Below are 25,678 nucleotides of genomic sequence, written 5' to 3' on the forward strand. Positions count from 1 at the left end.
GCTTTAAAGGCATTTTAGAAAGTGTCGGCAAACTTTTGAACGAACACACAATGCTATCGAGTCCCATAGGGACTTTAAATGTGTGATTGGTAATGAAAGCAACATAATGCTTCCCTTTACTAAACGCTCATGTGCTGATTCCAGGCAGCATCAGGTGAGTGAATGCGATTCAGCTCATGTAGTGAATTTTATGTGAATTTCTTTTACTATCCATGAACTTTGGTCGTTCTCACTCCTTTTTTGGTACATTGGTACGAGGAGCCCTTTTGCAACCTCTGGAAATGCACGTTGAAGTTGGAGGTTGCAGCTGTTGCTGAAATGAGTTGTATTGTACTTATCACATGTTGAAATTAAACATTGTAAGTACGTGACTTTCCCAACATCTGGTTTTGAAATTACACAGGGCAGCCTGTTGTTGAGATTGTAAACACATTAGCTGTCCCGGAGCTCATTTACGGTACAGTTCAGGCAGGGCCAGTGGTGGAAATGGATACAAACTGGTGGGGGATCCCACAAGGGCTGGGGTTGGAGCGAGTTAGCGGGTGGGGGCTGCTCGGGCGGTGCCCGAGGAGGCGCGGTTAAGACGGCTGAGCTGGCAGTTGACCTCCGATCAAAGGAAATGTCCAAAATAATATTAAAACGGCACTATTTCTTTCATGCTGTTTCTTTTCCAAACTATATACCATTTCCATGGCACAGGTGATGAGTTACTTCACTATGCGGATAATAGTTTTGACCAGTGTTGCTGAGTAAATATTCTTTAAAGTGCACAATTTGCAATCCATTTTATTTTTAGAAAAACCTTCCCTTGGGTACTTTTAAAACACAGTGATTTCTGTTCGCCATAAGCAACATTTTCCTTTACTTGAACCACACCCTGTACAGCTCCTGCAGCTTCCCTCCAAAAGCAGTTGGATGGCTGCATCGTATGTGATGTTAATAGGGGTATTTATGTTTCCAATGTTTGTCGGATACATGTATATTTATTTATGCAATGTTTGTCGGATACAGGTATCCGACAAACATTGCATAAATAAAGAAATAATCCGGGTCCATGTATCCGACAAACATTGCAAAAATAAACCAGGTCGTGGCTAAGGACCGGGTTGTGGCTGAGGACTGTAACTTCCTCTTGCATGGGGTCACCAGAGGAAGTTACAGTTTGCTCACGGGTGCTTTTTTTTTTCTTCTTTTTTTCTTCTCCTCAGCGCAGAGCAGGGGTTTGGGGCGGCTGACTCTGGCCGGATCGCGAGATCCGGCTACATATCTCGTGCCAGATCTCGGATCCGACGAGAGCTGGCCCAATGAGCAGCGCTGGGCAGGGCAGTTTCTAGTCCATTTGGTGCCCTGGGCGAAACACTAGGAATGCGCACACCACATCCTGCGCGTGACTCCCACCGCACCCCGCGCGCCACTCCCAAACTACACCGTTAAGGGACTCGTACCCAAAGTCAAACAGTCTGTCACACAAGGAATGAATTGCCATTTGCAACGATGGGCCACCTTTCCTTGGTGCCCAAGACAATTGTATGCCCCAATCCCACTTAGGCTGCAGATAATGAGGACTGGGCACACCAAGAGACCATCAATATGGCATAGGATGCAGTATATACAACCAACAAAGAACACAAGATGCTGAAGCGGATTTGGAGGCAACCTAAACCAAAAGGGCTATGACAAGGAGACACCTGAACCCAATAAACAATCCTTTTAAAATTCTTTGAATGGGAATGAAGTGTATGATTTGATACAGTAAAGTCTGACTGTTGACTTGTTATAAGGATACATGGTCCCGGATTATTTATTTATTCATGCAATGTGTGTCGGGTACCTGTATATTTATTTATTTATGCAATGTTTGTCGGATACAGGTATCCGACAAACATTGCATAAATAAATTATCCGTGTCCATGTACCTGACAAACATTGCATAATAAGTAAACCAGGTCGTGGCTTAAATAATATTTACTCAGCAACACTTGTCAGAACTATTATGAGCATAATGAAGTAACTCATCACCAGTGCCATGGAAGTGGTTTAAAGTGGAATCGATATATAGTTTGGAAAAGAAGCAGCATGCAAGAAATGGCTCCGCTTGAAACTATTATTTTGGGAGAGGAAAAGCTGCCTACAATGCATGCCCACTCCTCACACCATCTCCCCTCCCATCACAATGCCAGCACAAAACCATTCAGTGACTAATGGCCCACCATTAGCAGTTTCCTGCCGGCATTGTGATGGGAGGGGCTGGTCTTAGCTGCAGGGGGACATGAAGTGTTTTAATTGTTGTGCTTATGACCCCACCCCACCCCAAGTGTCGCAAAAGTGGTCAGAGGGAGCCTCTGACTTCTGTAATGTCACATAGTACTTGTGTACTACGTGGCATTAGTCGGAAGGGGCAGTGCCAGCACCTGACCCATGGACACTTTCCCCATTGCAGTGCGCTGCCCACAAACTGGGGAATTTCATCCCCTCCAGAGGCTCCAGGGACTGGGGCAATTGTGCCCCCCCATCCCTGGGCTATTGCGCCCCGGGCAGCTGCCTGCCTCTCCCGGGCCAAGAAATTGGCCTGAGTTCAGGCAATGGAATGCTTGCAGTAACTGCTGTGCAGCCACTACACAGACCCTGCTCTGCTCTCACTGCATATATAATACCTGCGCCAGCTAATGATTGCAGATGTGAACTGTCTCCCGTTTCAGTACCTACTCTGAAAGTAATGATTCCCCAGGGCTAATGACTGCATATCCGGTACTTTCTATGGGTCTAATAACTGCAGGCACAGTGTCTGTTCTAGGTCTTATAGCTGCAGACCTTCTCTAGTGGTAATTGTAAAGGTCCATCACATTCTCGGGGTGGAGCGAATGAATGCAGACACAATACCTGCTCTGGAGCTAATGACTTCCGATACAGTACCTACCTGCTAATCCATTACATATGACAGAATACCTTCCCTGGGGCTTATAACTACAGACACAATACCTGCTGTGCATGGTACGTACTCTGGGGCTAACGATTCCAGTCACAGTATCTGCTCTGGAGCTAATGGTATTTAACATAATACCTGTTCATGGGCAAATCTGTGGTTAATGACTGCAGAAACAGTAAAAACCCCATGCACCCGTTCCTTCTCGTGTGTCCTTTCCCATTCCTAATTCACCTCTGACACCTCGAACTACACTCTCTGAAATTAACTTACAGCGTAAAGAAGTGATCAGTAGGGATAAACCATTGTGGCACGATTTTCAAAATGTGTTTGGTGCAACTGATGGGATGCTCATTCACTTCACTTGCACCAAAAAGGTGGTGAACCGTGCACAAAGGACATTTAAATATATGCATCATAGTTGTGCACATTGAGGTGCTCTTTTCCCACCAAATGCACAACTTTGCAAGGCAGAAGGTGGAAAGGGAGGTGCACTTTTCAAAGCACAGGGAAAAAAAATTTCCCTGTGCGTATTTGGAACAGGTGCAGGGGATATAAAATGTATGGGTAGGTCCCTTATGATTATGATCATCTCATGCAATGTGTGTGTGTGTGTGTGTTTGTTCCTCGGGCACCATTCGGCGTCAGGTGATGCAGCACAATATCCCAGTCTGAGAGAAACATTTGGTGATCCCCTGGAATCAAATAGGTCACCCAATCCAGTGCCACAAAGTTCCAGATTTTACTAACCCATTCATGTTTTTTGGGGGCTGATTTTTATTTCCATTTGTGTGCCACCACAAGTGTTGCAGCCGCTATCAGGAGGACGTATGTCTTTCTTTGAGCTTTTGACAGTAGTTTTTCCAGAACCCCACCCATTCCCAGGATGGCCATTCCGGTGCTGTCCAGCACCTGACTCCCAAAAATACTATTCATTACTGCACAGGTCATTTGCCAATATGGCTGTATGACTGGGCATTCCCATCAGATATGCTTCCACAATCCCAGTTCCCCACATCCCCCCCTAGCAGAGCGCTGACACAGTTGGAATGTATGTCGTTTTTCTGGGATGAGATGCCATTGGACCATTATCTTAACCCACATCTCCTAAATCTGAATGACCTGCATGAGTTTGGGGATATCTGCCCATAACTCAGTCCAATGTTTCCCCTCCAGCGGCTGCCCCACTGCAGTTTTGCACTGCTCCATATAGTGCCATACGTGGCTCTTTTCTCCTTCTGCTATAATCCCATCACTTTGATTTGAGCCACAAGGAAATAGAGGCAGAAGTTTGGCGGTCACAGCCCTCCCTTGCTTCTTAGAGACATTAGCATCTGCATAGCCACCCTGGTTCTCTTGTGGTTCCAAATAAATGACCCCACATGTTTTTGAAAGATCCAGAAGAAACCTTGGGAACCCCCACTGTCAGGGCGTGAAAAAGTACAGAATTTTTGTAAAAGTCACCATTTTAAGGGCATTTATTCTCCCCATTTAGGATATTGATGAGGGCACCCATTCCGCCAGCAGCCGGTGCAGCTTTTGCGCTAAAGGCGGGTAGTTAGCACGGTAAAGAGCTCCTAGAGAACCAGTAATCTGGACCCCCAAATATGTAATGCCGGTTTCTGGCCATCTATAGGGTACTATATCCCACAATGTTTGAACTTTTTCTGAGGGGGCGGTCACGTTTAATAACTGTGACTTGTGGGCATTTATTTTTTTTTTACCCAGCCACCTAGCCAAAGAGAAGAAGTTCCTGTGAGATCCCTGGAAATTAGGTTTCTGGTTCTGTGATCAAAAAGAGCATGTCATCAGCAAACGCTGCGACTCCATGCTTCTCCCCCCTAATATCCGGTGGGGGGGCCTTAATGCTGGCCAAGAGCGGCTCCAGGTGTATGGCCTATAAGAGGGGGAGAGCAGGCAACCCTGCTTAGTGTCTTGTGAGACCGTGATCCTCTGGGAAAGTTGGCTATCTATTTCCGGGTGCAAGGAGGAGCTCGGTAGTTATTGAAAGGAATTTAGAACCAAATCCCATAACCTCTGTGGTATGGAAGAGGAATGGCCATTCGACGCTGTAAAATGCCTTCTCAGCATCCAACGCTAGTATAAGTGCAGGGGTTCTAGATTTATTTACTTTTTCAATCAGATGACAGACCAGCCAAATGTTATCCGAGGTCTGCCCATGCCTAATAAATCCCGACTGGTCGGGATCAATCAGTTTGGGGAGGAGCTTATCCAGGCGTGATGCCAGAACCTTGGTGTAGATCTTTGTGTTTAGATTAATAAGGGCAATCAGCCAATATGACCCGCATAGTGACATCCTTACCCGGCTTTGGGAGCAGTACAACCTTGGCTACTTTCATTGTCTGGTTGATGCACCCTGCCCTCCCATTCACCCACAAAAGAGTGCAAGAGCTGGACTAAGTGCAGTATCAGTGACTCTCTAAAGGTTTTGCAGAAGCAAGCTGGAAAGCCGTCTGGACCCAGAGCCTTTCCTGATGGAAAGGCAGCTATAGTCTCCCTTACTTCTTTGGGAGTAATGTCTCCCTCAAGTTCTTCCCATTCTTGAGTAGTGATTTTAGGAAGAGGGCACCGGGACAGGTATTCCCTTTGGGCTTCCTCCTTAGGGGAATCTGATGTGTACAGGGATGAATAATATTCTGTGAAGACTGAAATTATGTCAGGTAGATCAGTGCTTTCCTGCCCCCCCATCTTTATTTTAAGGATTGTCCTTGATGCTTCTTTTTTCCTAATCAACCTGCTGACAGACGATCCGCCTTATTGGCTTTGACATAATGCCTCTGTTGGAGGTAGAGCAATGAACGCTCTGCAGCTCTAGTCTGCAAAACATCTCATTGGCCCCTAATCAGCCAATAGTCCCTTTGCAGCGTACTACCTGCGTTATTTGCCATTTGAGCCATTATTTGTTTAAGTTTAGCTTCCAATTCCCCTCTGTTGCGTTAAGTGCAAAGTAATCCAAGATTTATTTCTTTATGTCCTCACATAGGACTCCATCCTATGTCATATGTGGCTAGGGAACTTCCACCGCTATAGGCCTGGTTCTTTCTGACCCATATTTAAGGTAATCGTTATGGGCGAATGGTCTGACATGGCGATCACTCCTAGCTCTATCCCTGCGACGCTACCCAATAGTGACCTCGAAATCCAGGAGTAATCTATCCTTGAGAAGGATCTATCAAAGTGGGAATAAAATGTGTAGCCCCCCCCTCCGTTCCCTCCAGCCATCTACTAACGCCAATTGGGCCATGTGTTCCTTCAAGCAGGTAGATGGCGCCACATGGTTGTGGAACACCCTTGCGCTCCCGTCTTGGCCAGATTAAAGTAGTCTACCAATATTATTTGCCCTTAGAAAAACGTCTCCATCCTTTGAAATAACTGGTCGCTGGCGTAAAGTTGAAAGGAATCTGAGACTCTGCCGGTTTTGTGACGAACCGGATATAGAATCAGTGCAACATCTCCTTTTTGATTGTGGTGCAATGGCAGCTCTCTGACGGAGAGCCATTATAGCTTCTGGCCTCCAGTCGATAATAAGCGATAATGAGCTCTGGGACATATTCATGTCTGGATATCATGAAGGATGTATAATCTATTTCTCCAGGCTATGGAATGAAATTTGGGATGTAATAGCAATAATCAAAGCCTGAACCAATAGTGTAATGTGTCTCGTATCTATTAGCGAATGCATTTGAACTCTTTTTAATATCATAATGTGATGAAGAATGATGTGATGTATTTAAGCAAATGCATTTTATTCTTTCTATACTATGATGTGATGTTATTTAACTACATTAAACAAAATAGTCTCCAATTTGGTCAGTGTCGCCAGCAAGAACCCATCTTGCCCCGTATCGGGGGTGTAGATTGTTTCCCCCTGCTCTCCTCTGCCATTCACTGTCTTTGCAATAGGCGGAAAGAAATGGGGCCCATCGAGAAGGAGAGCCAGTCTTGCAGCAGGTCTGCTTTGCTAGAAATAGACCCCAATCCTGCACCAAGCTCCATTTGCAGCATCTTCTCCTGGTCTGAAGACATCCAGTGCAAGCTTAATGGCCCTACTCGTGGAGACTCTGCTCCTGAAGTTGAGTCTCTGTTGTACTCCATCTTGCTGCCTATCAGTACCTCTTAGCACTATGTGACTGCTTCCAATGCTTGCACCAGGTCATTATAAGTGGGGTTTCCTGGGCGTTCCCCGTCTGCTGGCTGCCTCTCTTTTATGTTTCCAGGGCTGATGTAGGTATCTGAGCTTCTGCTCAATCAGATGGCTGCTTATGCACGTGTAGCTTGAAGGCCACGTATATCAGTATGCTTGTCATCATGCGGACACAATCTCTACTGATGCCAACCATTAGGAACAAAGATGCTGGCGGCTGGAACTGCGTCATTCTGTTCCGACGTTGGCCGACACGCTCCACCAGGTCCGCGCATAGCTATGTGCTCTCAGTACCCACACGCGCTCCTGGAATCTTCCGCGTTCGCGCACGCTACCAAGCTTGTGCGCCCGGGTATATCTAAACTGGTACTCGTGCTGTAGAGCACGTACAACAATTAATAGAAGAAATGAGATTCACTGATCTTACATCTGCTCGAGCAGTGGCAGAAAGAGGAGCAAGAAGGAAGTGCAAAGACTGCTACGTGAGGAGATATGCCCAGATTGGAGGGCGGAAACACGTGTGGATATTCAAGTTCATATGTAAAGACTGTCCTTACAGCAAGTGTTCTTTCACAAAGTGTTTCATGATAATGTTTGGAACTCGTTGTTTTTTTGGTTTGCTGCTCGAGTGGTAATAAAAGAGAGCAAGCATAATACAAGCTTCCCTGTCGGTCGAATGAACATACACCATTTGGATTCATGCTTCAGTGGTACATTTGATGCTCTGGCCATACATTGTTCTAATCTTTTTATATGGCCAACCCGGACTTTGTTATTCCACCAACCCGTGTTGGTAATGTTTTAGAATTGCTTCCAGTTAACTTTAATCCTTTTAATGGCAATTGCAATAAAAAGATCATACAGAATAAACACATGGTTGATTTGGTTTTAAGTCATTTCATAGGGGTTATAAACACCCTGTGCATAAAGAAAAAAGATTCTGTGGGATATTGGCAGGTGAAGATGTGAGTTTAATTTGTTTCCACATTGAAGACATGTATTTTCATGAACAATTAATTACAATCGAGTTCCCAATGTAATTTGAATGACCATTTAATATCTGAAGCTCTTATACACATTGCTACTTTTTAGAATGTATCTGCTTTGGGCAATAAGTCGGAGACCAAGCACTGCAGTCTGGTGGCATCGGGTAGTATTCGTTCAATTTGTCTAAACAATCATTCATTAAATCATGAAAAATTTGAAATCAGAGTTGGCCAATGAGAACTTATCTTTAAAGTTTATATTAAATTATGTCAGAAGACCCTGTAAATATTTCATAAATAAACCTAATCCCTTTACTCAGCCATTGCTTTTGAAAGATCGATATCCCGTTTATGGTAATTAATTTGTTACACCAAAGATAGGTTAGATCATCTGAGACTGGCTGGAAACAGGAAATGTTTCAGTTTATTAGAGGTGACTTTCTTAGGGCTAGAAAATCTGGAGGTAATATGACCAAAAATAAACGCATGCTGAATGGGTACGCCAATTTCCTTTCTAATGCGAGCTGTGAAGGCATCATGAAGAAGGGCCCCGGCAACAGATTCACATCTCAACACATTTTTTATTAACTCAAACGTCAGGATGGAAAAAGGCCTAACTTGCCCTAATCTAAGGTGGGATTTCCCCACCTAAAGAAAACTAAGGAACGTCCGAGTTAAAGAGTTCAACTGAAGAATCAGTCTCTGTCCAAAACATATCCTTACCCTCACCACTAACTCTATACAATGTCTAGGGATATCGGCAACCAAAAGGAATCTGTGTTTAACCCAAAGTTCTGCCCCTTCCCCAAGCGTAAAGTAGTTTTGCAACGATCTCAAAATTATCCTTCGTAGACAAAAGGGAAAATAGTTTGAATCAGGACCAAGGGTACCTTCGACAGATTTAAGGCAGTTCACAGAAGAAGCCCTGGGGTTCCCTTCACCAAGTTCAGAATAAGTCACAGTAGAGGCATTGGGGTTCCCTTCCCCAAGTTCAGAATCATTCAGAGTAGAAGGGCTGGGGTTCCCTTCCCCCAGTTCATAATAATTCACAATTAATACGCTCAAAAGATTCCCAATTTCAGTTTTTCACCTGGTGGGTGAACTGCATTCAATCCAGTATTTAGGAAAAAGGAGCCATCTGCTTTCAATGTTCAAAAATAGATTTGTATGTTTTATGAGGTTGAGCAATAAAGATTTATTTTAATTTATATAATTGAAATGTCTATTTTGCAATTTGGAACCTTTCAGGACTGCCCGTTTCATTTTCTCAATGTGCACGGTCCCTTTAACACTTCACATGATTGTTAATTTAACCCTTTAAGTGCCATGGGTATTTCCCCCGGGTGCCAAGGCCTTTTTTGGTGATTTCGGCATGTGGCCATTCAATGCCTTCTAACTTTTTTGTTACATGAGATATCTCGGCCAAATTTGGCCCCTTTTTTCCCCACATGTAGGCGGTCGTAACCCCTCCCAGGAATCCTAGGTTGCTGTAGGGGGGTGAGAGAAAATAACCAAAAAGGGCGAAAATGTTGTGTTTTTTCAAAAAATGCCAATAAAATGATGTACAAAGAAACCTGTGGTTTTTAACAAATGGTTTGCTGTGCTGAATTCCCCAATTTCCTGGCTTTCAAGAACAGGTTGAGTGGAAACGAAAAAAAATTATTTTGATGTGGTTATCAACCATTTTGTGAGATTTTGGCTATTTTTGCCAATTGGACATGCATGGACAGAATGGAAGAAAAGGGTAGGAAAGCAGAATTGGAGGACAGAAAGGCATGCATTTCTGAAAAGTAGACAAAATGCAAAGTTTAGGAAGGGATGATTTGCACAGGTTGGGCAACAACTAGGTAGGGGAAAATGCCATAGATTGGGGGAAAGCGGGATAATTACAGAAAAAAAGCTGAGCTGGAAGCTGAGGTGGAAGCAGTCTGGTGCAGTCCGAGGCGGCACAGTGCAGCTAGCTCGGCCCCACGAATGGAGGACGCTGGGCGCCGCCTGCAGAGCAAACGACCAAGCCGGGAAGACTCTGGCTTGGAAATGAGGAGCCCTCTGAAGCAGCTGCCCCGACAGCGTCAACGACGCCCTGCACCTGCATCACCAACTAACATTCTGTCTGAGACAGGTATGCGACAAACTGTTTTTCTTTTTCCAACAGTTGCCCCTATTTGTACTGTTAATTCAAGTGGCCTTGTTTCCGCGCCACACTGGGACAAAGAAAGCAAAAGTTCAAAGGATCCTCTGATTTTGACGGAGGATGACAATCCTGAGAACGTTGACACTGATAATGACTCAGCCTCTCATTCTGATTTGGAAAATCAACCATTTCCTCAGCCTCCCCCCCCAGTCCTGTTGCCCCTCTTACCTGGTGGTAAACCCGACGAGGAGGGGGAGGGGGACGTGGAGAGCGGCTTGCGCCCCATTACGGCTGGAGACGCTGCGCTGCATGGTTTGAGCGAGCGGCTGCCCCTCCCAAGCGAGCCTCCGTCGGTTCCCCCACTCCCACCTCTCGGGTGGGGGGAGTGGGACGAGCCGGGGGCCCCTCCCGAGGTGCAGGGGACTGCGGGACAGACGGAGGGGGGAGAGGAGCTGTCAGACGCAGATGGAGGGGCGGAGACCCTGGGTCTGACGCTGGTGGAAGCAGCGGGTGGAGTGGCTAATGTAACAAGCATTATGGACTTGTCCGGGAGGGACTGGAAAGGGTTTCATCCATGAACGTGTCCCAGGCAGCCCTAAGAGTGCTTGAGGCAAAAGTAAATTTAAGAAATCTGACAAACGTCAGTGCACAGATTCATTCAGCAACAACAGGGCCAGATCTGATCAGTCCCTGCGAAGAAATCCGGCTGGACAACCTAACATTACCAAGTGACATGCAAGACTCAGAGGCCACGGACAACAACGAATTAAATGCTGATAAACAAAGCGGGGAAGACAAATGCAAAATGGGTGAGACTGGGGAAGTTCTTAAGATTAATAACTCCTCTCCAGGAGGGGAGGGAACTGCGAACTCTCTAGATAAATATACACGGAAAAATCCTGTCAGAAAAGGCAGTACAAAAAGAACATTGACACTGCCGTATAACGCACGTCAGCATGAACATTCAAAGCTAATAAACAAGAGAGTAATACGCAAGAACATTTCAGGACGAAGGTTAACATTTGTGGCTTCAAACCCAGTGGCAAGACTTGTTCAAAAATCATTAATGAAATACCAAACGCAGATGGAGGAACTGTCTGACGCTGACCTATTAGATGGGGCAAACATGCCCCCTAATGAAAAGTCATTCGGGAGGGAATGTGCTTGGTCAGGATTAAGAACAGGGATTCGTTACTTCAAAGATCCCAAACTACAACTTACTAGGGGCAATCAGACCCTATCTACCCTAAATAAGCAACCACAGAAGGAAACATCGAACTCGCAGACACCCAGTTCTGTGGTTAGTAACAACAACACGGCAAATGGCCGTGTCTTGGATCTGTGTGAAAACACTAAGACAGACACAGACAAGAGGCCTGAGATAACCCCCACCCACGAATCAATTGATCCACCAGTATGTGGTAAAGATTTCCCATGAAGTGAAACAAATCCGGCACCCACTCCAAAGGAAACATCTTCTATGAGTGAAGCCCAACAGAGGATGTCGGCTAGAGCTTCACTGGACGAGGGTAGCTGTGTAGAAAAGCCTACAAAGAATAAAGAGCAGGGAGTGAATAACACACCCTGTATTCATCCGCTTTCCCCGTTGGGGAGTAGAAGATCTTCAATCATGAATTCCAGCTGTTAGGCAGAAACCTGTGCAGTTCCCTTTGGGAACACTGCAAAAGATTTAGGACTACATGTGTTAGCAGTGGTAGCTGTGGCTGAGCAGTCAGACTTCCCTCAAGAAGAGTTAGGCATTCTGCAAAGTATACACAATAGGCACTCAGATACAATAGCACAAGCAAACACTGACCAGAGCTTTGGTATCAAAGTATATAATTATTTATTTAAACACACACTGTTTGAAACACTCCAGCACTCTTATTGTAAAACACTCTAAACACAGTTACTATTATGATATATACAACCCTTATTGCTTATCAGACAAGTCTTAGTTAACACCACTTATTTCCAGACAGAGGTGAGCGCTTAACTATAGATGGCACTCCAAAAAGTTCATGAAAAAGGGAGGGAAAAAGGCAGAATATGTGAAGATACACCACTCTAAGATTTAGGAACACTTTTAGCAAGGCAGAAGAGCAAAAGTCACTGGTGAGCCAAAGTCCATAGGCTGGGCCCACTCTTAGAGAGATCAGAGCACAAATGCGCCCAAGATCACACAGTTACACTAGGCTTTGAAAGTCTTGCAGAGAGTTCGAAAAGAGTTTAGAGAGGCTCAGAAAAGTTTAGCCAGGGTGCCCCAGGCTAACCCAGGTTCGAAAGCCGGGGGCTAAATCTACCCCGTACAGTCGGTGGCAAGGGAAGCCAGGCGGAACACGGTACCTTAAGTGGGAAGGATCCTCCAGCGGTGGCAGTTGTTCCTGGCAGCGGGTGCAAGTCTCGGCATCGTCCAGGGGAAGAGAAGATCTCGACTTGGAGGAAAGATGAAGGTCGTTGCACTGCCAGGGAAGAAACCAGCCGCAGAGTTTTCCGGTTAAAGGTATTACTCTTTATTTCGCGGTCGTGGTAAAACGTGGTATTCCGGTTGCCGGGGTGCTTGGCACAGGCAAGTCGGCCACGAGATGCATCGGGAAGGCGAAAAGACGGTGAAACTGGTATCCCCACCAGTCAAAGGAAGAAGACTCTCCGGCGGGAGTTCTCCTCTGTCGTTGGGAAAAGTGGTAGAGACGGTCCAGCAGGGCTCCACCGGTGGTGTCGTCGTAGCAGGTCGGCTCAGCTTCTCCCTCGTCGGATTCTTAGGTCCTGTGGCGACTTCTGAAGTTCCAGTCCCAAAAGCCCTGCTTTTATGCAGAAAACCCCCATTCACTCAGCCTAGCTGTCACTCAAACATGCTAAGTGGTGAGCCGGCCGGCTCACCACTTGGGCCAATCAGGACGGAGTGCGACTTGAGTTGCCTAGGCAACTCAGTCCAGGGTGCCTAAATCCCCCTCCATCCCTCCTAAATACCCCAGACAGAGTGGCACCACATTGGAGGGCTTCTGTGGATAAGCCATTGTGGAACAAAGAGCTCGACTTGGCTTGGAGTCACAGAAGAGAACACAAACGCCATTTTAGAACCGAGTTTTGGCAAAAAATACCAACCGGAGAATTAATAATAATTAAATAAACCGGCGGTATGTTCGAGGCTATCGTAATTAATTAAATAAAGATAGTAGCCTCGAACAATGGGAAAATCCCATAGAGAAATATTCGTGGTTGAATATAAAAAGTAGTATCCACTGCCACCAGCCAAAACTCGATCAGGGGGGACGGAGACGTGCCCCCTCGACTAACAGACCCCGGGGCAATCGAATTGCCCCGGCCAGTACGTCCACAATATGATGGTTTGTACTGGTTCTGTTCAGAATTCAAGACTAGTAAAGTCAATGGTGACTTTACATGCTCTGGGAGACAGTAGTCAGTCCCAGGGTATGGAGTCTACACTGGGGGGTCACTATGACACCCCTGTGTTACTGCACTGAGGGTGCTGTGTAACACACATCACAAAAACACATGAAGCCCTATGGAGTAAAAGACCCCATAGCCCATTAAACACATCTAGAGTCAAAGGAACACATTCAAATCATGTCCAAGAGTGAGGGTAAAAGAGTCTCACTCTTGGCAGGAGAAAAAAATAAACCCCAAAAATCCAGCAAAGCTGCTGGGGGACTCACTAGGTTAGGAAATTCAGCCTAAACAGAGAATTCTCCCTAACACCAGCAACGAGAAAGAAACTCCCACAAAAAGGTGGATATCTTCTCAGTGATGTCAGCTATAACTATTGCCCTCACACCTTTCTGCAAATTATATGAATCGATTCATGATACCCTAAAGGACCAAACAACACTGGCGGCAATGCTGCATAGAAAAATGATCTACATCGAAGGGTACATCACAGCCTTGGAAGCGAGGGGAGGGGGGCTTGACTTAAATAATAATTCATAGAGTGATAATACAGGAAACTCAGAGAAACAAGTGGTGGGAGAGGGGAACAAGTTGACCCTAGGGAATGCTTTGATTGCTGTACAGACTGAGGAACAAACTAAAGCAATTCCAAATACAAGTGCAGCAGAGGGTGGAGAATTACTGTCTGAATATCGGAATGAAACCGTTCTATTGAATCCCCCAGGGGGAATCTGTGAAGCCTTGAGAACAGTCCCTACAATAAAAGTACGGAAAGAACAGAGCCCCCCCCCCCCTCTCGAGTACAACTAAGAAACAACTACCTAATGGCTGTGTAATCATGCCTGTGGAAACTAGCATACTTGCTGTGGTTGAAATTGTAGATGAATTAGAAATTGAGTCTCAAATCAAACTCCGGGGGGCAAATCCCTCACGGTCTTCTGATCAAAGAGACTCTGGCAATCGAGGGACATCTTCGAAATGATATCCGCTCTTTGGAAAGGGTAAAAGACCCATGAAGAACCAAGGGGAACGTGTGGTAACAGTAGAAGACCAGCCCTCAAAATTAGCTCCAACCAAGGGCCAAACAGATAACCAGAGAATCAAAGCCTGCACTGGAAAAGAGATAAGAAACAGATCGGTGGTTTTCCAGGCTATGGAACCATCTAATCAAGAAGAACTGAGATTGGTTAATAGACCAGCAAGGAACCATCAGGACTTTGACGACTGTGAAGAGAGTATTCACTTACTTGATCTATCGGTATACTTGGTCGAAAGTTCAGAGCCAGAATCCCCACAAGAGATCCAAAAAGTGACGGCTTTGGGAAAAGACTGTGAAAATGAAGTAAATAATGACACTCAACAACTGAGCCCATACCTTACTCTGGCAGAAAGACGGGAAAAAGTAACAAAAGTTTATGGTGGAAAGAAAGCTTCGAGTCTGTACCCACTGGACAGGGAGGACCTAGAGAACGACTATAATAAGAACAGAAGGATTACTTTGGTAATAAAATCAAGGCCCATATCACATTGCATTAACAGAGAGACCAACAGCAGGGAGAAGGTTCCTTCAGCAGTCTATAATAAAAATAAGAGGAGAAGAGAAGACCCATACCAGATCAAAGTAGAGGACAAAATGTAAGAGATGACAGAAAACAAGCCACAGTTAAAGAAAAAAGCTACCCACATCCCATACAGCAAAATGTTAGGGAGTGAAAGGACTTTTAAGCTGGAACAGGTAGGGGAGATTCGAGACAAATGGATCTTGAATCGGAAAAACATTGTGGCATTAATTAACTGTATTCCAAAACTGAGACAGATCCACACGGAAGACATCAAGATTGTGGAGTTCAGCTCTACGGGCAAAAGAGATTGTGTTTACTTGCACATTCCATCACCAATAATCAGACTAATGCCGATTTCGGAACAAGAAAGTTTCATATGTTAGGTTCCGACTTGTGGGATTGTCGAACAAGTGGTGCTAAGTCAGAACAAAAACAGCGATTATCGACTCAAAACGACAACCTGCGGTCAAAATATAGAGAACGGTCTATTTGTCAGGACGATACCGTATTCCGACCAATTAAAAGGCAGATACAAAGAAAGGAAGTTACTATGAACGAGAACCAGTCTAGCTCCCTAGAAAGGGTTGCCCAAAGAGCAAAACCAAATAAATTGACCGAAGATGGAAACATTCATCATGATGATGTGAATAATGACAGATACCCAAAAGGCCCCCTGCAGAGGATAAAAATCACATTTGCCCAAGAAGTTACGGAAATGGATAATGATCGAACAGCAGCAAACAAAAAATCTGATGACGGAGAAGAAGTGGCGCAAGCAAGGCGGGAAGGGACTTTGAAAGTATTAGAGGGAAGAAGCTAGCCATGCAAGGCACTGAAGGATAGCACGACGGACGCCGGGGTTGACGGCCTGAAGGCCTCGGGAAGTGACTACATTACTATGGCATGTTGGAACACTCGAGGGTTTAGCCATCATCTGGTAAAGAGTGATGTTAACTTGGGAGTGTTTGACAACATTTGCCTCCAGGAGACGTGGCTAACAAAGAAGCCATTTCTGGAGGGCTATGAAACCTATCTGGCTCCAGCCGCCTGTTTGGAAAAAGGACGACCCTCATCAGGTTTGCTGACCGCTAGTAGATCGGGATCAGGAATGCACTATGTAGAATCGGTGATCTCAAACATCCATTTCCAAGTGTCTTGTCTGAATTGGTCAAAGCAGCTGTCAGAAAAGAGTCAACACAACGCAAAGTAAGAAGTAATAATTGTGTTGAATACATACTGGAATCCTGCAGTGATTAAGAACGAGGACTATTTGGACATGGCAGTTAACATCCTGGAAAGAATACATATGGAGTGGACGCCAAAATGTATTATCCTGTGTGGAGACCTCAACGCGGTCTGTCCTAAATCGAAACAGACGCATGAGACTGGTAAAAAGATGCCACTTAATATGGTACGTGGTCATCTTTGGATTAAGACAATGTCATCTTGGGACCTGCAGAGCTTAGAAACATCAACACACAAGAATAACCCGAGAACACCGACATGGGAAAGAAATAATTCGACAGCAAATTTAGACCACTTATTCGTTTCCAAAAAGCTGCTCAAGATTATAACTGAGTATGAGGTGGTGAGAACAGTTAATAGTGATCATAATCTCTTAAAGGTACGATGGACTACTACAAGAAAAGTGAGATCGAAAATGGCAGCGGAGATCGAGACGTGCAAGGGTGGCACAAAGTTAAGATTGTCGGCCAATGCAGTTGTAGAACTTACGGACTCATACATAAACAACTGCAGGACAAACCGGCGAGTAGGTTTGGAAAACAACATCGACTACCAACCTCTGCTAGAAGTTTATGAAGTTAAAAGAAAGATTTTGCCAAATAATAAGTTAAAAATTCATCCACATGAATTCAACAAAAGTATTGTTGAAGAAAGAAAATAATTAAGGAAACTAGTGCCAAGCAAAAAAATACATCCACTGCTGAACTGGTAAATGAATTAAAAGTAGCAAATAGGAACTATAAAAGTTGGCTAAAACAGCACAAAGAGAACATGAATCAAGCTGATGCTGCAGGCATGCTGAAGACAGTGTATAGTAGGAAAAATAGAGATTTCTGGACTCTAATCATAACTACCTCAGACTCGCAAAACAACTTAATAAATAACTTTATGGGAGAAGAAGCCTGGTCGGCCCACTTAACAAAGTTATTTCAGAAAGTGGGATACCCCTACTTGCCTAAACAAGAACGGATAAATACATCTCAAAACCAAGATTTGTGAAAACCATCATGGGAGAACACCTGGGATCAGGAGGATATAAAAAGAAAACTTGTTCAATTGAACAACTCAATGGCCCCAGGGCTCGATGGGATTACCAGCGCAGATTTGAAGGAACATCTCCCAGAATGGACAATCTTCATCCATGAGGTAATTAAAAACTGCATCAACACCAGATCGATACCTGCTTCATGACTACAGCAACCATTGTTCCGATTTAAAAATTGGGGCCTAGAGACCAACTTAAGAACTACCGACCAATTGCACTACTAGATGTAGTTGGGAAAGTGTTTGGCTCATTGTTGCTGGAAGACTTCCAAAAATGGTCTAGGACAATGGGACACGAGGACCCTTTACAATCTGGGTTTGTGAAAGATGGGGGAACCGCACCAAATATTCTCCTACTAACCACTCTAAAAAGTAATATCCTTGAAGGTAGTCCAAAGATCTACCTTGCTTTCATTGACCTGGTCCAAGCTTTTGACCAGGTCAATCATGAAATTCTTGGGGAAAAACTAATAACAAGAATTTGTCCGGAAAGCATTTTAGGGCCTATTAGAGCCCTCATCAAGACACCTCTATCAGACTGCCTTTAAATCAAGGGGGGGGATGCTACCTGAGCTCATTCCAACGGCAAGAGGAGTGAAACAAGGCTGCCCTCTTGCACCAACTCTGTTTAACTCGTATCTCTGGGATATTGAAGAAACTGAGCAGGATATCCGGTCTCCCTCCCCCCCCCCCCACAGTAGGGAAGGTTAAGATCCCAAGATTGCTCTACGCGGATGACCTAATTCTGATGGACTATACCCCGATTGGTCTTCAAAGCCAATTAAACGAGCCTGCGCTATATATACAGAAGAACAACTTGGAGATCAATAAGGCCAAAACTAAAGTCATGGCCATGGAGAAACAAAACACCCGTAATGAGAACTTTAGTTGGACCCTGGAAGTGGAGAAAATAGAGCAAGTGGTAAAATTCAAATACCTGGGGGTAATCTTGAGTAATAACAAACAGGAGCGTCCAATGCAAGTCCACCTCTTGGAAAAGGCAAGAAAATTGGCAAGTCGAGCGAAAGTAATTGACAGAAGATTTGGCCGATTCACAGCAATCCCTTTGATTCAATTTTACAAGGGTAAGGTGGTTCCGTCCTTAATTTAAGGTGCGGACGCGATGCCAACTATACCGCATGATTTCTGGAAATGTCTAGAAGGTGTGTTCTGGAAACACACACTGAATTTACCGCAGTCAACATCAACAATGACCATGGCCATGAACTCTGTCTGCAATCACTGGAATCAATGGTAGTTAGAAACTCATTAATACTATACAGGAAGTCCTTGACTAGCACCTGTCTGAATGTAATGTCTATAATTCGCACGGAAACTAAAGAACAGAAAAGTAAAATTCTGACGTGTTGGGTGAAAGAACATCAAAAAACCTTAGCAGAACTAAACAGTTCTGAAGAAGAACTTATTCAAAACCTGAACAAAGTAAAACAAAAATTGCAGGAGCAAGATTGGATACAGACGACATCTCTAGACCTGAGAAGCAAACTGATAAGCCATTTGCCACCAACAACGAGAGGCTTAAATGACTTACGAACTACCTAAAAATATTCCCAAGTAAGATACTGCGAGACACCTTCTTACGAGTGCGAATGAATCTCCTGCCAATGAATGAGATCAGACCATAAGGAAACTAACATGGGACACTGTTATAGACTGCGTCACAAGGACGTTGCGTACCTGTTCGTCCGGTTGAGAACCTTGAAGATGATGCCAGGCTGTCAGGAGTCCTGCGGAGATGTAGTTGATGACGAGGGAAGCCAGCCCAGCTCCCGCCCGAGTGGAACCGGGTTGGAGGTGAACCAGCTCCCAATGCCACGGGTGCGCTCTCCCCTGATTAGCGTGGCGTCAGGACAGTGCAAGCACTGACAGGGGGAGCCTTTCCAGATGACGATACTGAGGCCCAAGGAGGACTGGATCCGGAAGGTGGAAGTCCCAAGGATCAGGTCACATTGGAAGTTCATTGGAGGCTGTATCCTGCAGAGGAAGGTAGAGGTTGGCTCACAAGGAAGGCACCAAGGCAGAGGGAGGCAGAGCGGGCAGGCAGACAAGGTACAAAGGGCAAGAGCCAACTAAAAGGAACAGAAAGGGAACCACCCAACTAGAAGGAAGGAATAGGGAGCCCCAACCACAGGACAGGAGAGGAGCGGACAGGACAACAGAACCACGGGATGTACCAGCAGGGTACCAGGAACAAGAAAGAACGGGAATCAGGTAACAGGCAAGGAAGGCACAAGGAACCGGCGAGGAACACGATCCAATTCAAACCGCGTTGAGACACGGTTTGAATGAATGGCCGGGCTCCTTAAATAGGGTTACCAACACCTGGGAGGCTTGGAACGCAAGCCCTGCTGTCTCCCAGGCATTGTTTAGCCTGGAGAGAGGCGTGGACCGCAAGGCTGTCCAAACCGAGTGCCCCGTGCAGTGCGCATGCGCGGAGAACGCGAAACGGCCACCCGCGCATGCGCAGACCAGCATGCCCAGGGAACCCGGAAGCGCCCGAGGACCAGGACAACCCTGGAGCCCCCAAGCGAAAGCGCGGGTACATCCTCCAGGATGGGGCGCGCCGCTTCAGGTAAGTGGACCCCAATGCGGGTGGCGTGACACTATGCCCCCTCCCAGAAAGACCCGGGGCCCCAGGTTTCCAGGGACAACGAAGGAAAAAGTCACGGACAAGACGGGGTGCATGCACATGACAGCACGGCTCCCAAGTGCGATCACAAGCAGGGTAACCCTTCCAATCGACAAGGAATTGGAGCACGCCCCGACGAATCCGTGAGTCACATATTTCCTGCACTTCAAATTCAGGGACCCCACGTACTTGAATGGAGGATGGCCGAGGACCGGAACGCCCAAAGACATCCTTCACAAAGGGTTTCAAAAGGGAGACATGAAACACAGGATGCACTCGCCAGGATTGGGGTAACACCAGTCGAAAAGCAACTGGGGACAAACGTTTAGAAATCCTGAAAGGCCCATAGAATCGGGGTGCCAATTTGGTGGGCAGATTTCGCACCGGCAGGTTCTTGGAGGACAACCAAACCAAATCGCCCACCCGGAAATCCGGCTCCGTGGACCGACCCTTATTTGCCTGCTTTTTCATGCGCTCCCGTGCCTCAACCAGGGTACCCCGGGCCAGGTCGTGTTGCCTCTGGATGTCGAAGACCAATTGATCCGCAGATGGAACAGCGCTGGGCAGTACTGGACTAAAAGGAACCAGCTTGGGATGTAGCCCGGTAGAGCAAAAGAAAGGGCTGACACCAGTAGCAGTATGCGTTGCGTTGTTATAGGACACCTCAGCCAAATCGAGATTCTTCACCCAGTTGGATTGGGTTGCATTGGCATAACAGCGTAGGTACTGCTCAAGAGTTTGGTTAGTTCTCTCCGTCTGTCCATTTGTGTGTGGGTGATAACCAGAACTCAAAGCTCTGCGGATACCAAGATGATTGCACAATTGATGCCAAAATGAGGAGAGAAACTGCGAGCCACGATCTGAGATGATCTTCTCCGGTAATCCATGCATTCGGTAGATGTTGTGTAGAAATGCCAGAGCCATCTGAGAGGAGGTAGGTATCTTTAAAAAAGGTATAAAGTGTGCATACTTCGTGAAACAATCCACTACCACCATAATGCAAGTGTCGCCCTCAGAAGGCGGAAGCTCGACAATAAAGTCAGTGGCGATGGTGTGCCATGGGTAGGGCGGTGTTTCGGTAGGCTGAAGTAGTCCCAAAGGTTTTCTCCTAGGCGTCTTGGTCTGAGCGCAGATTGGACAACCCTCCACATAACTCTTGACCTCCTTGGCCCAACCCGGCCATCAGGATTGTCTAGAAACCAGCTCCTGAGTAGCCTTGATGCCACGATGACCACCAACTTGCGAATCGTGAAAACCCTGAAGGATGACTAACCGAAGTGAACACGTCGGTATGTACAGTCGTTTCAAAAAGAACAGAAGACCATTGCGTTCAGTGATTTGTGGTCGCTTCAGAATGTCGGCTCGATCTGGGTCAACCAGTGTTTCTTGTACTATTCTCTGCAGATGAGGAGAAATCGTTAAAAGAACATGCTTAGGAGAAATCAATGGAGCGTTCAAACTGCAATCCTTCTCTTCCTTCTCCAGAGAGCGAGATAAGGCATCAGCCTTCAGGTTCTGAGAGCTTGGGATGTAAGAAATGTTTAAGTCGTAGTGAGAAAAGAAAAAGGGCCACCTGGCCTGTCGAGCGGTGCGACACTGCAAGGATCGTAAGAACTGCAAGTTGCGATGGTCAGTACGGACCTCTACAGGAAAAAGACCACCCAGCAAATGGTGCCTCCACTCCTCAAACGCAGTCTTGATGGCCAGGAGCTCCTTTTCTATGACTGCGTAGTTCTGTTCACTAGCAGCGAGCTTTCGTGAGAAATAGGCCACCGGGTGTTCTTCGTCAGATATAGGATGCTTCTGTAAGAGAACAGCGCCAACAGCGAAGTTGGAAGCATCAGCCTCAACGATGTAGGGCATCTCATCGTTGGGATGACGTAAAACAGGAGCTGTACTGAATGCCGTCTTCAAACAGTTAAAGGCTGCTGAAGCCTCTGAATCCCAAAGGAACGGAATCTTGACAATGGTCAAACGTGTCAACGGGGCCGTGACACGTGAAAATTGAGGAATGAAGCGCCGATAAAAATTGGCGAATCCCAAGAATCTTTGAAGGGACTTCAAGTCGTGAGGTTGTTTCCAATCTCGGATTGCTTGTACCTTATCAGAATCCATGTGGATTCCAGCCTCGCTGATAACATACCCCAGAAACTCCATCTTGTTCCGATGAAATGAACATTTTTCAGCTTTGGCGAACAACTGATTCTGTGATAGATGTAGAAGAACCTCACGTACATGGAAAACATGTTCCTCCAGACTGTCTGAGAAGACCAGGATATCATCCAGATAAACCCAGACCGAGATGCCAATCAAGTCGCTGAAGATGTGATCCATAAACTGCTGGAAAACGGCCGGGGCATTACACAACCCGAAGGGCATTACCCTGTATTCGTAATGCCCAAATGGAGTCTTAAAGGCCGTCTTCCACTCGTCGCCCTCATTGATTCTGACCAGATGGTAAGCTCCGCGAAGGTCTAGTTTGGTGAATACTCTGGCTGACCGTAACGACTCCATGATGTTCCGAATCAAAGGTAACGGGTACCTGTCTTTAAGGGTGATGTCATTCAGTTGACGATAATCGATACATGGCCGTAGGGTACCCTCCTTTTTCTTCACAAAAAACAGCGGGAATCCCGCGGGGGATTTGGAAGGTACGATGTATCCTTTCTCGACACAATCGTCCAAGTAGTTCCGAAGTACCAGTCTTTCGGTCTGAGTCAAGGAATAAACCTTCCCATGAGGGATCACAGCACCCGGGATCAGGTCAATGGAACAATCAAAAGATCTGTGAGGTGGAAGGGGTATGTCTCCAGGCTCAGAAAACACAGTCCTCAGGTCAGCATATGCATGTGGAATCTGAGGCAAGGAACACAAACCAGATGGGTTCTTACCAGAAGTAAGAGGTGTTGAGGTTGGTGACTTCAGTGACGGGCCGGAACCACAACATTCTTGAAGGCAAAGAGCAGAGGTAAACACTAGAATACGGGACTCCCAATTGATTGAGGGATTGTGTCGCAGAAGCCAAGGTAATCCCAACACCACTTGATATGAAGGCGACTTGATGACATCGAGAGCAATTCTCTCCTCATAACCCTCGATTCGCAATAGCAGGCCTACTGTATGCAACCGTATGGGTCTGGAAGATAAAGGCGTACCATCAATGACCTCCACTGGTATCGCCTTTCTTCTGGTAAGCAATGGTATGCCGCTGTTGATGGCGAATTCCTCATCAATATAGTTACCAGAAGCCCCGCAATCCAACAAACCATGGACATCAACTGTCTTATCCTGCCACTTTAGACTGATTTTCAAAATCATCAAGACGGCTGGCTGCATAGGTGGAAACGCCGTACTGGCACAAGAAAGGGCTTGTAGCAAATAAGGACCTGTCGTAGCCTTTCCAGTAGACAACAGGTCTCCTAGTTTCCCCCTTTCTTGATAGGACGCAAAGGACAGGTACCCAAATGGTGACCTGCAGCTCCACAGTATAGACACAATCGCAGACTTCTCCTGCGCTTCTTCTCTTCTTCTGATAAGGGACCTCTTACTTCACCCAATTGCATTGGCTCAGTAGAGGAATCCGAAGGTACTGGCATTCCAGTAGGTAGGGTTGAGGGCCTGGGGTACACCTTCTCAAACCGACGTCTCTCACCCTTTCTCTCGGCCAATCTCTGGTCTATCCTCAAAACTTGTTCAATAAGTTTCTGAAGATCTTCGGGTTCAGGAATGTGCAACAACTCATCCTTGTATTCCTCTCTTAATCCCCGGCGAAACAAGGTCTTCTGTGTTATCTCTGGCCATAGGGAATCAGTCGCCAGTTGACGGAAATGGCCGATATAAGTTATTATATCGGTATTTGCCTTTTGAATATCCATCAATTGATTCTGTGCTGTGGAGGCCAGATTAGGAGACTGGAAAACTTCCAAGAACGCTTTCTCAAAGGCCAAGAAATCGCTAAGAATGGGGCTATTAGTAACAACCAGGGGTGTAGCCCAAGCAAGAGCGTTCCCAGATAAGTTGTCTAATATGTAGCCGATCTTGGCTTTATCATTATTGAAATGAGTCGATCGGTAGAGGAAATGTATCCGACAACGGTTGCAGAATTCACCCACACGTCTGGGATCTCCATCGAATTTGATGGGTGCGGTGTGAGCCATGGTGTTTTCAGACTGTGGTATTGCCCCAATGTTCTGTGTCACCATTTGACGTAATGTCACATTCTCCTGACGGAGTGCAGTCATCTCAGCATGAAGAGCTTGTACTTCATTACGAAGACCTGGGTCCTCTTCCATCTCAGAGTCCGAAGTATCCGAAGGCAGGCGTCTCAATCTGTTATAGACTGCGTCACGAGGATGTTGCGTACCTGTTCGTCCGGTTGAGAACCTTGAAGATGATGCCAGGCTGTCAGGAGTCCTGCAGAGATGTAGTTGATGACGCGGGAAGCCAGCCCAGCTCCCGCCCGAGTGGAACCGGGTTGGAGGTGAACCAGCTCCCAACGCCACGGGTGCGCTCTCCCCTGATTAGCGTGGCGTCAGGACAGTGCAAGCACTGACAGGGGGAGCCTTTCCAGATGACGATACTGAGGCCCAAGGAGGACTGGATCCGGAAGGTGGAAGTCCCAAGGATCAGGTCACAGTGGAAGTTCGTAGGAGGTTGGATCCGGCAGAGGAAGGTAGAGGTTGGCTCACAAGGAAGGCACCAAGGCAGAGGGAGGCAGAGCGGGCAGGCAGACAAGGTACAAGGGGTAAGAGCCAACTAAAAGGAACAGAAAGGGAACCACCCAACTAGAAGGAAGGAATAGGGAGCCCCAACCACAGGACAAGGAGAGGAGAGGACAGGACAACAGAACCACGGGATGTACCAGCAGGGTACCAGGAACAAGAAATAACGGGAATCAGGTAACAGGCAAGGAAGGCACAAGGAACCGGCGAGGAACACGATCCAATTCAAACCGCGTTGAGACGCGGTTTGAATGAATGGCCGGGCTCCTTAAATAGGGCTACCAACACCTGGGAGGCTTGGAACGCAAGCCGTGCTGTCTCCCAGGCGTTGGTTAGCCTGGAGAGAGGCGTGGACCGCAAGGCTGTCCAAACCGAGTGCCCCGTGCAGTGCGCATGCGCGGAGAACACGAAACGGACGCCCGCGCATATGCAGACCAGCATGCCCAGGGAACCCGGAAGCGCCCGAGGACCAGGACAACCCTGGAGCCCCCAAGCGAAAGCGCGGGTACATCCTCCAGGATGGGGCGCGCCACCTCAGGTAAGTGGACCCCAATGCGGGCGGCGTGACACTCACTAGTTGTCGGTTCTGTAAAAACAAGACCCAAATAAGAGTCTCTTCGACATTTACTACTGGCTTGTTCTTTGTCAAGGTTGAGAATGGCACATTTGGGTCACTTACTCAAGGAGTCAAGAATGTGCGATGAAGAGGGCTGGTGGAACCGCTTAATAGAGGGGGACAACATCTCCTATGTGATAGCGGTCTCCCAGTTCTTCATGAACTTGAAGCTCCAAGACTATAACCTGGAATAATGGCCTGGGGTTGTAAAATCGAAAGATTTA

The 25,678-nt window shown here is 46.4% G+C and overlaps 1 protein-coding gene across 2 annotated transcripts in view; it reads left to right on the forward strand.

The window, feature by feature from the left end:
• Positions 1-89: 89 nt before the first annotated feature.
• The window catches only part of ALKBH8 (alkB homolog 8, tRNA methyltransferase), a 1,077,261-nt gene continuing 1,051,672 nt past the window's right edge, over positions 90-25,678 (forward strand). For both annotated transcript variants that reach the window (XM_069640672.1, XM_069640671.1), the window contains exon 1: positions 90-154. The gene's annotated coding sequence lies outside the window, so the exon portion shown is untranslated. The remainder of the gene's footprint in view (positions 155-25,678) is intronic.

Source organism: Ambystoma mexicanum, chromosome 7q (assembly GCF_040938575.1).
Source record: "Ambystoma mexicanum isolate Mex_15411 chromosome 7q, UKY_AmexF1_1, whole genome shotgun sequence".
Classification (NCBI taxonomy): Eukaryota; Metazoa; Chordata; class Amphibia; order Caudata; family Ambystomatidae; genus Ambystoma; species Ambystoma mexicanum.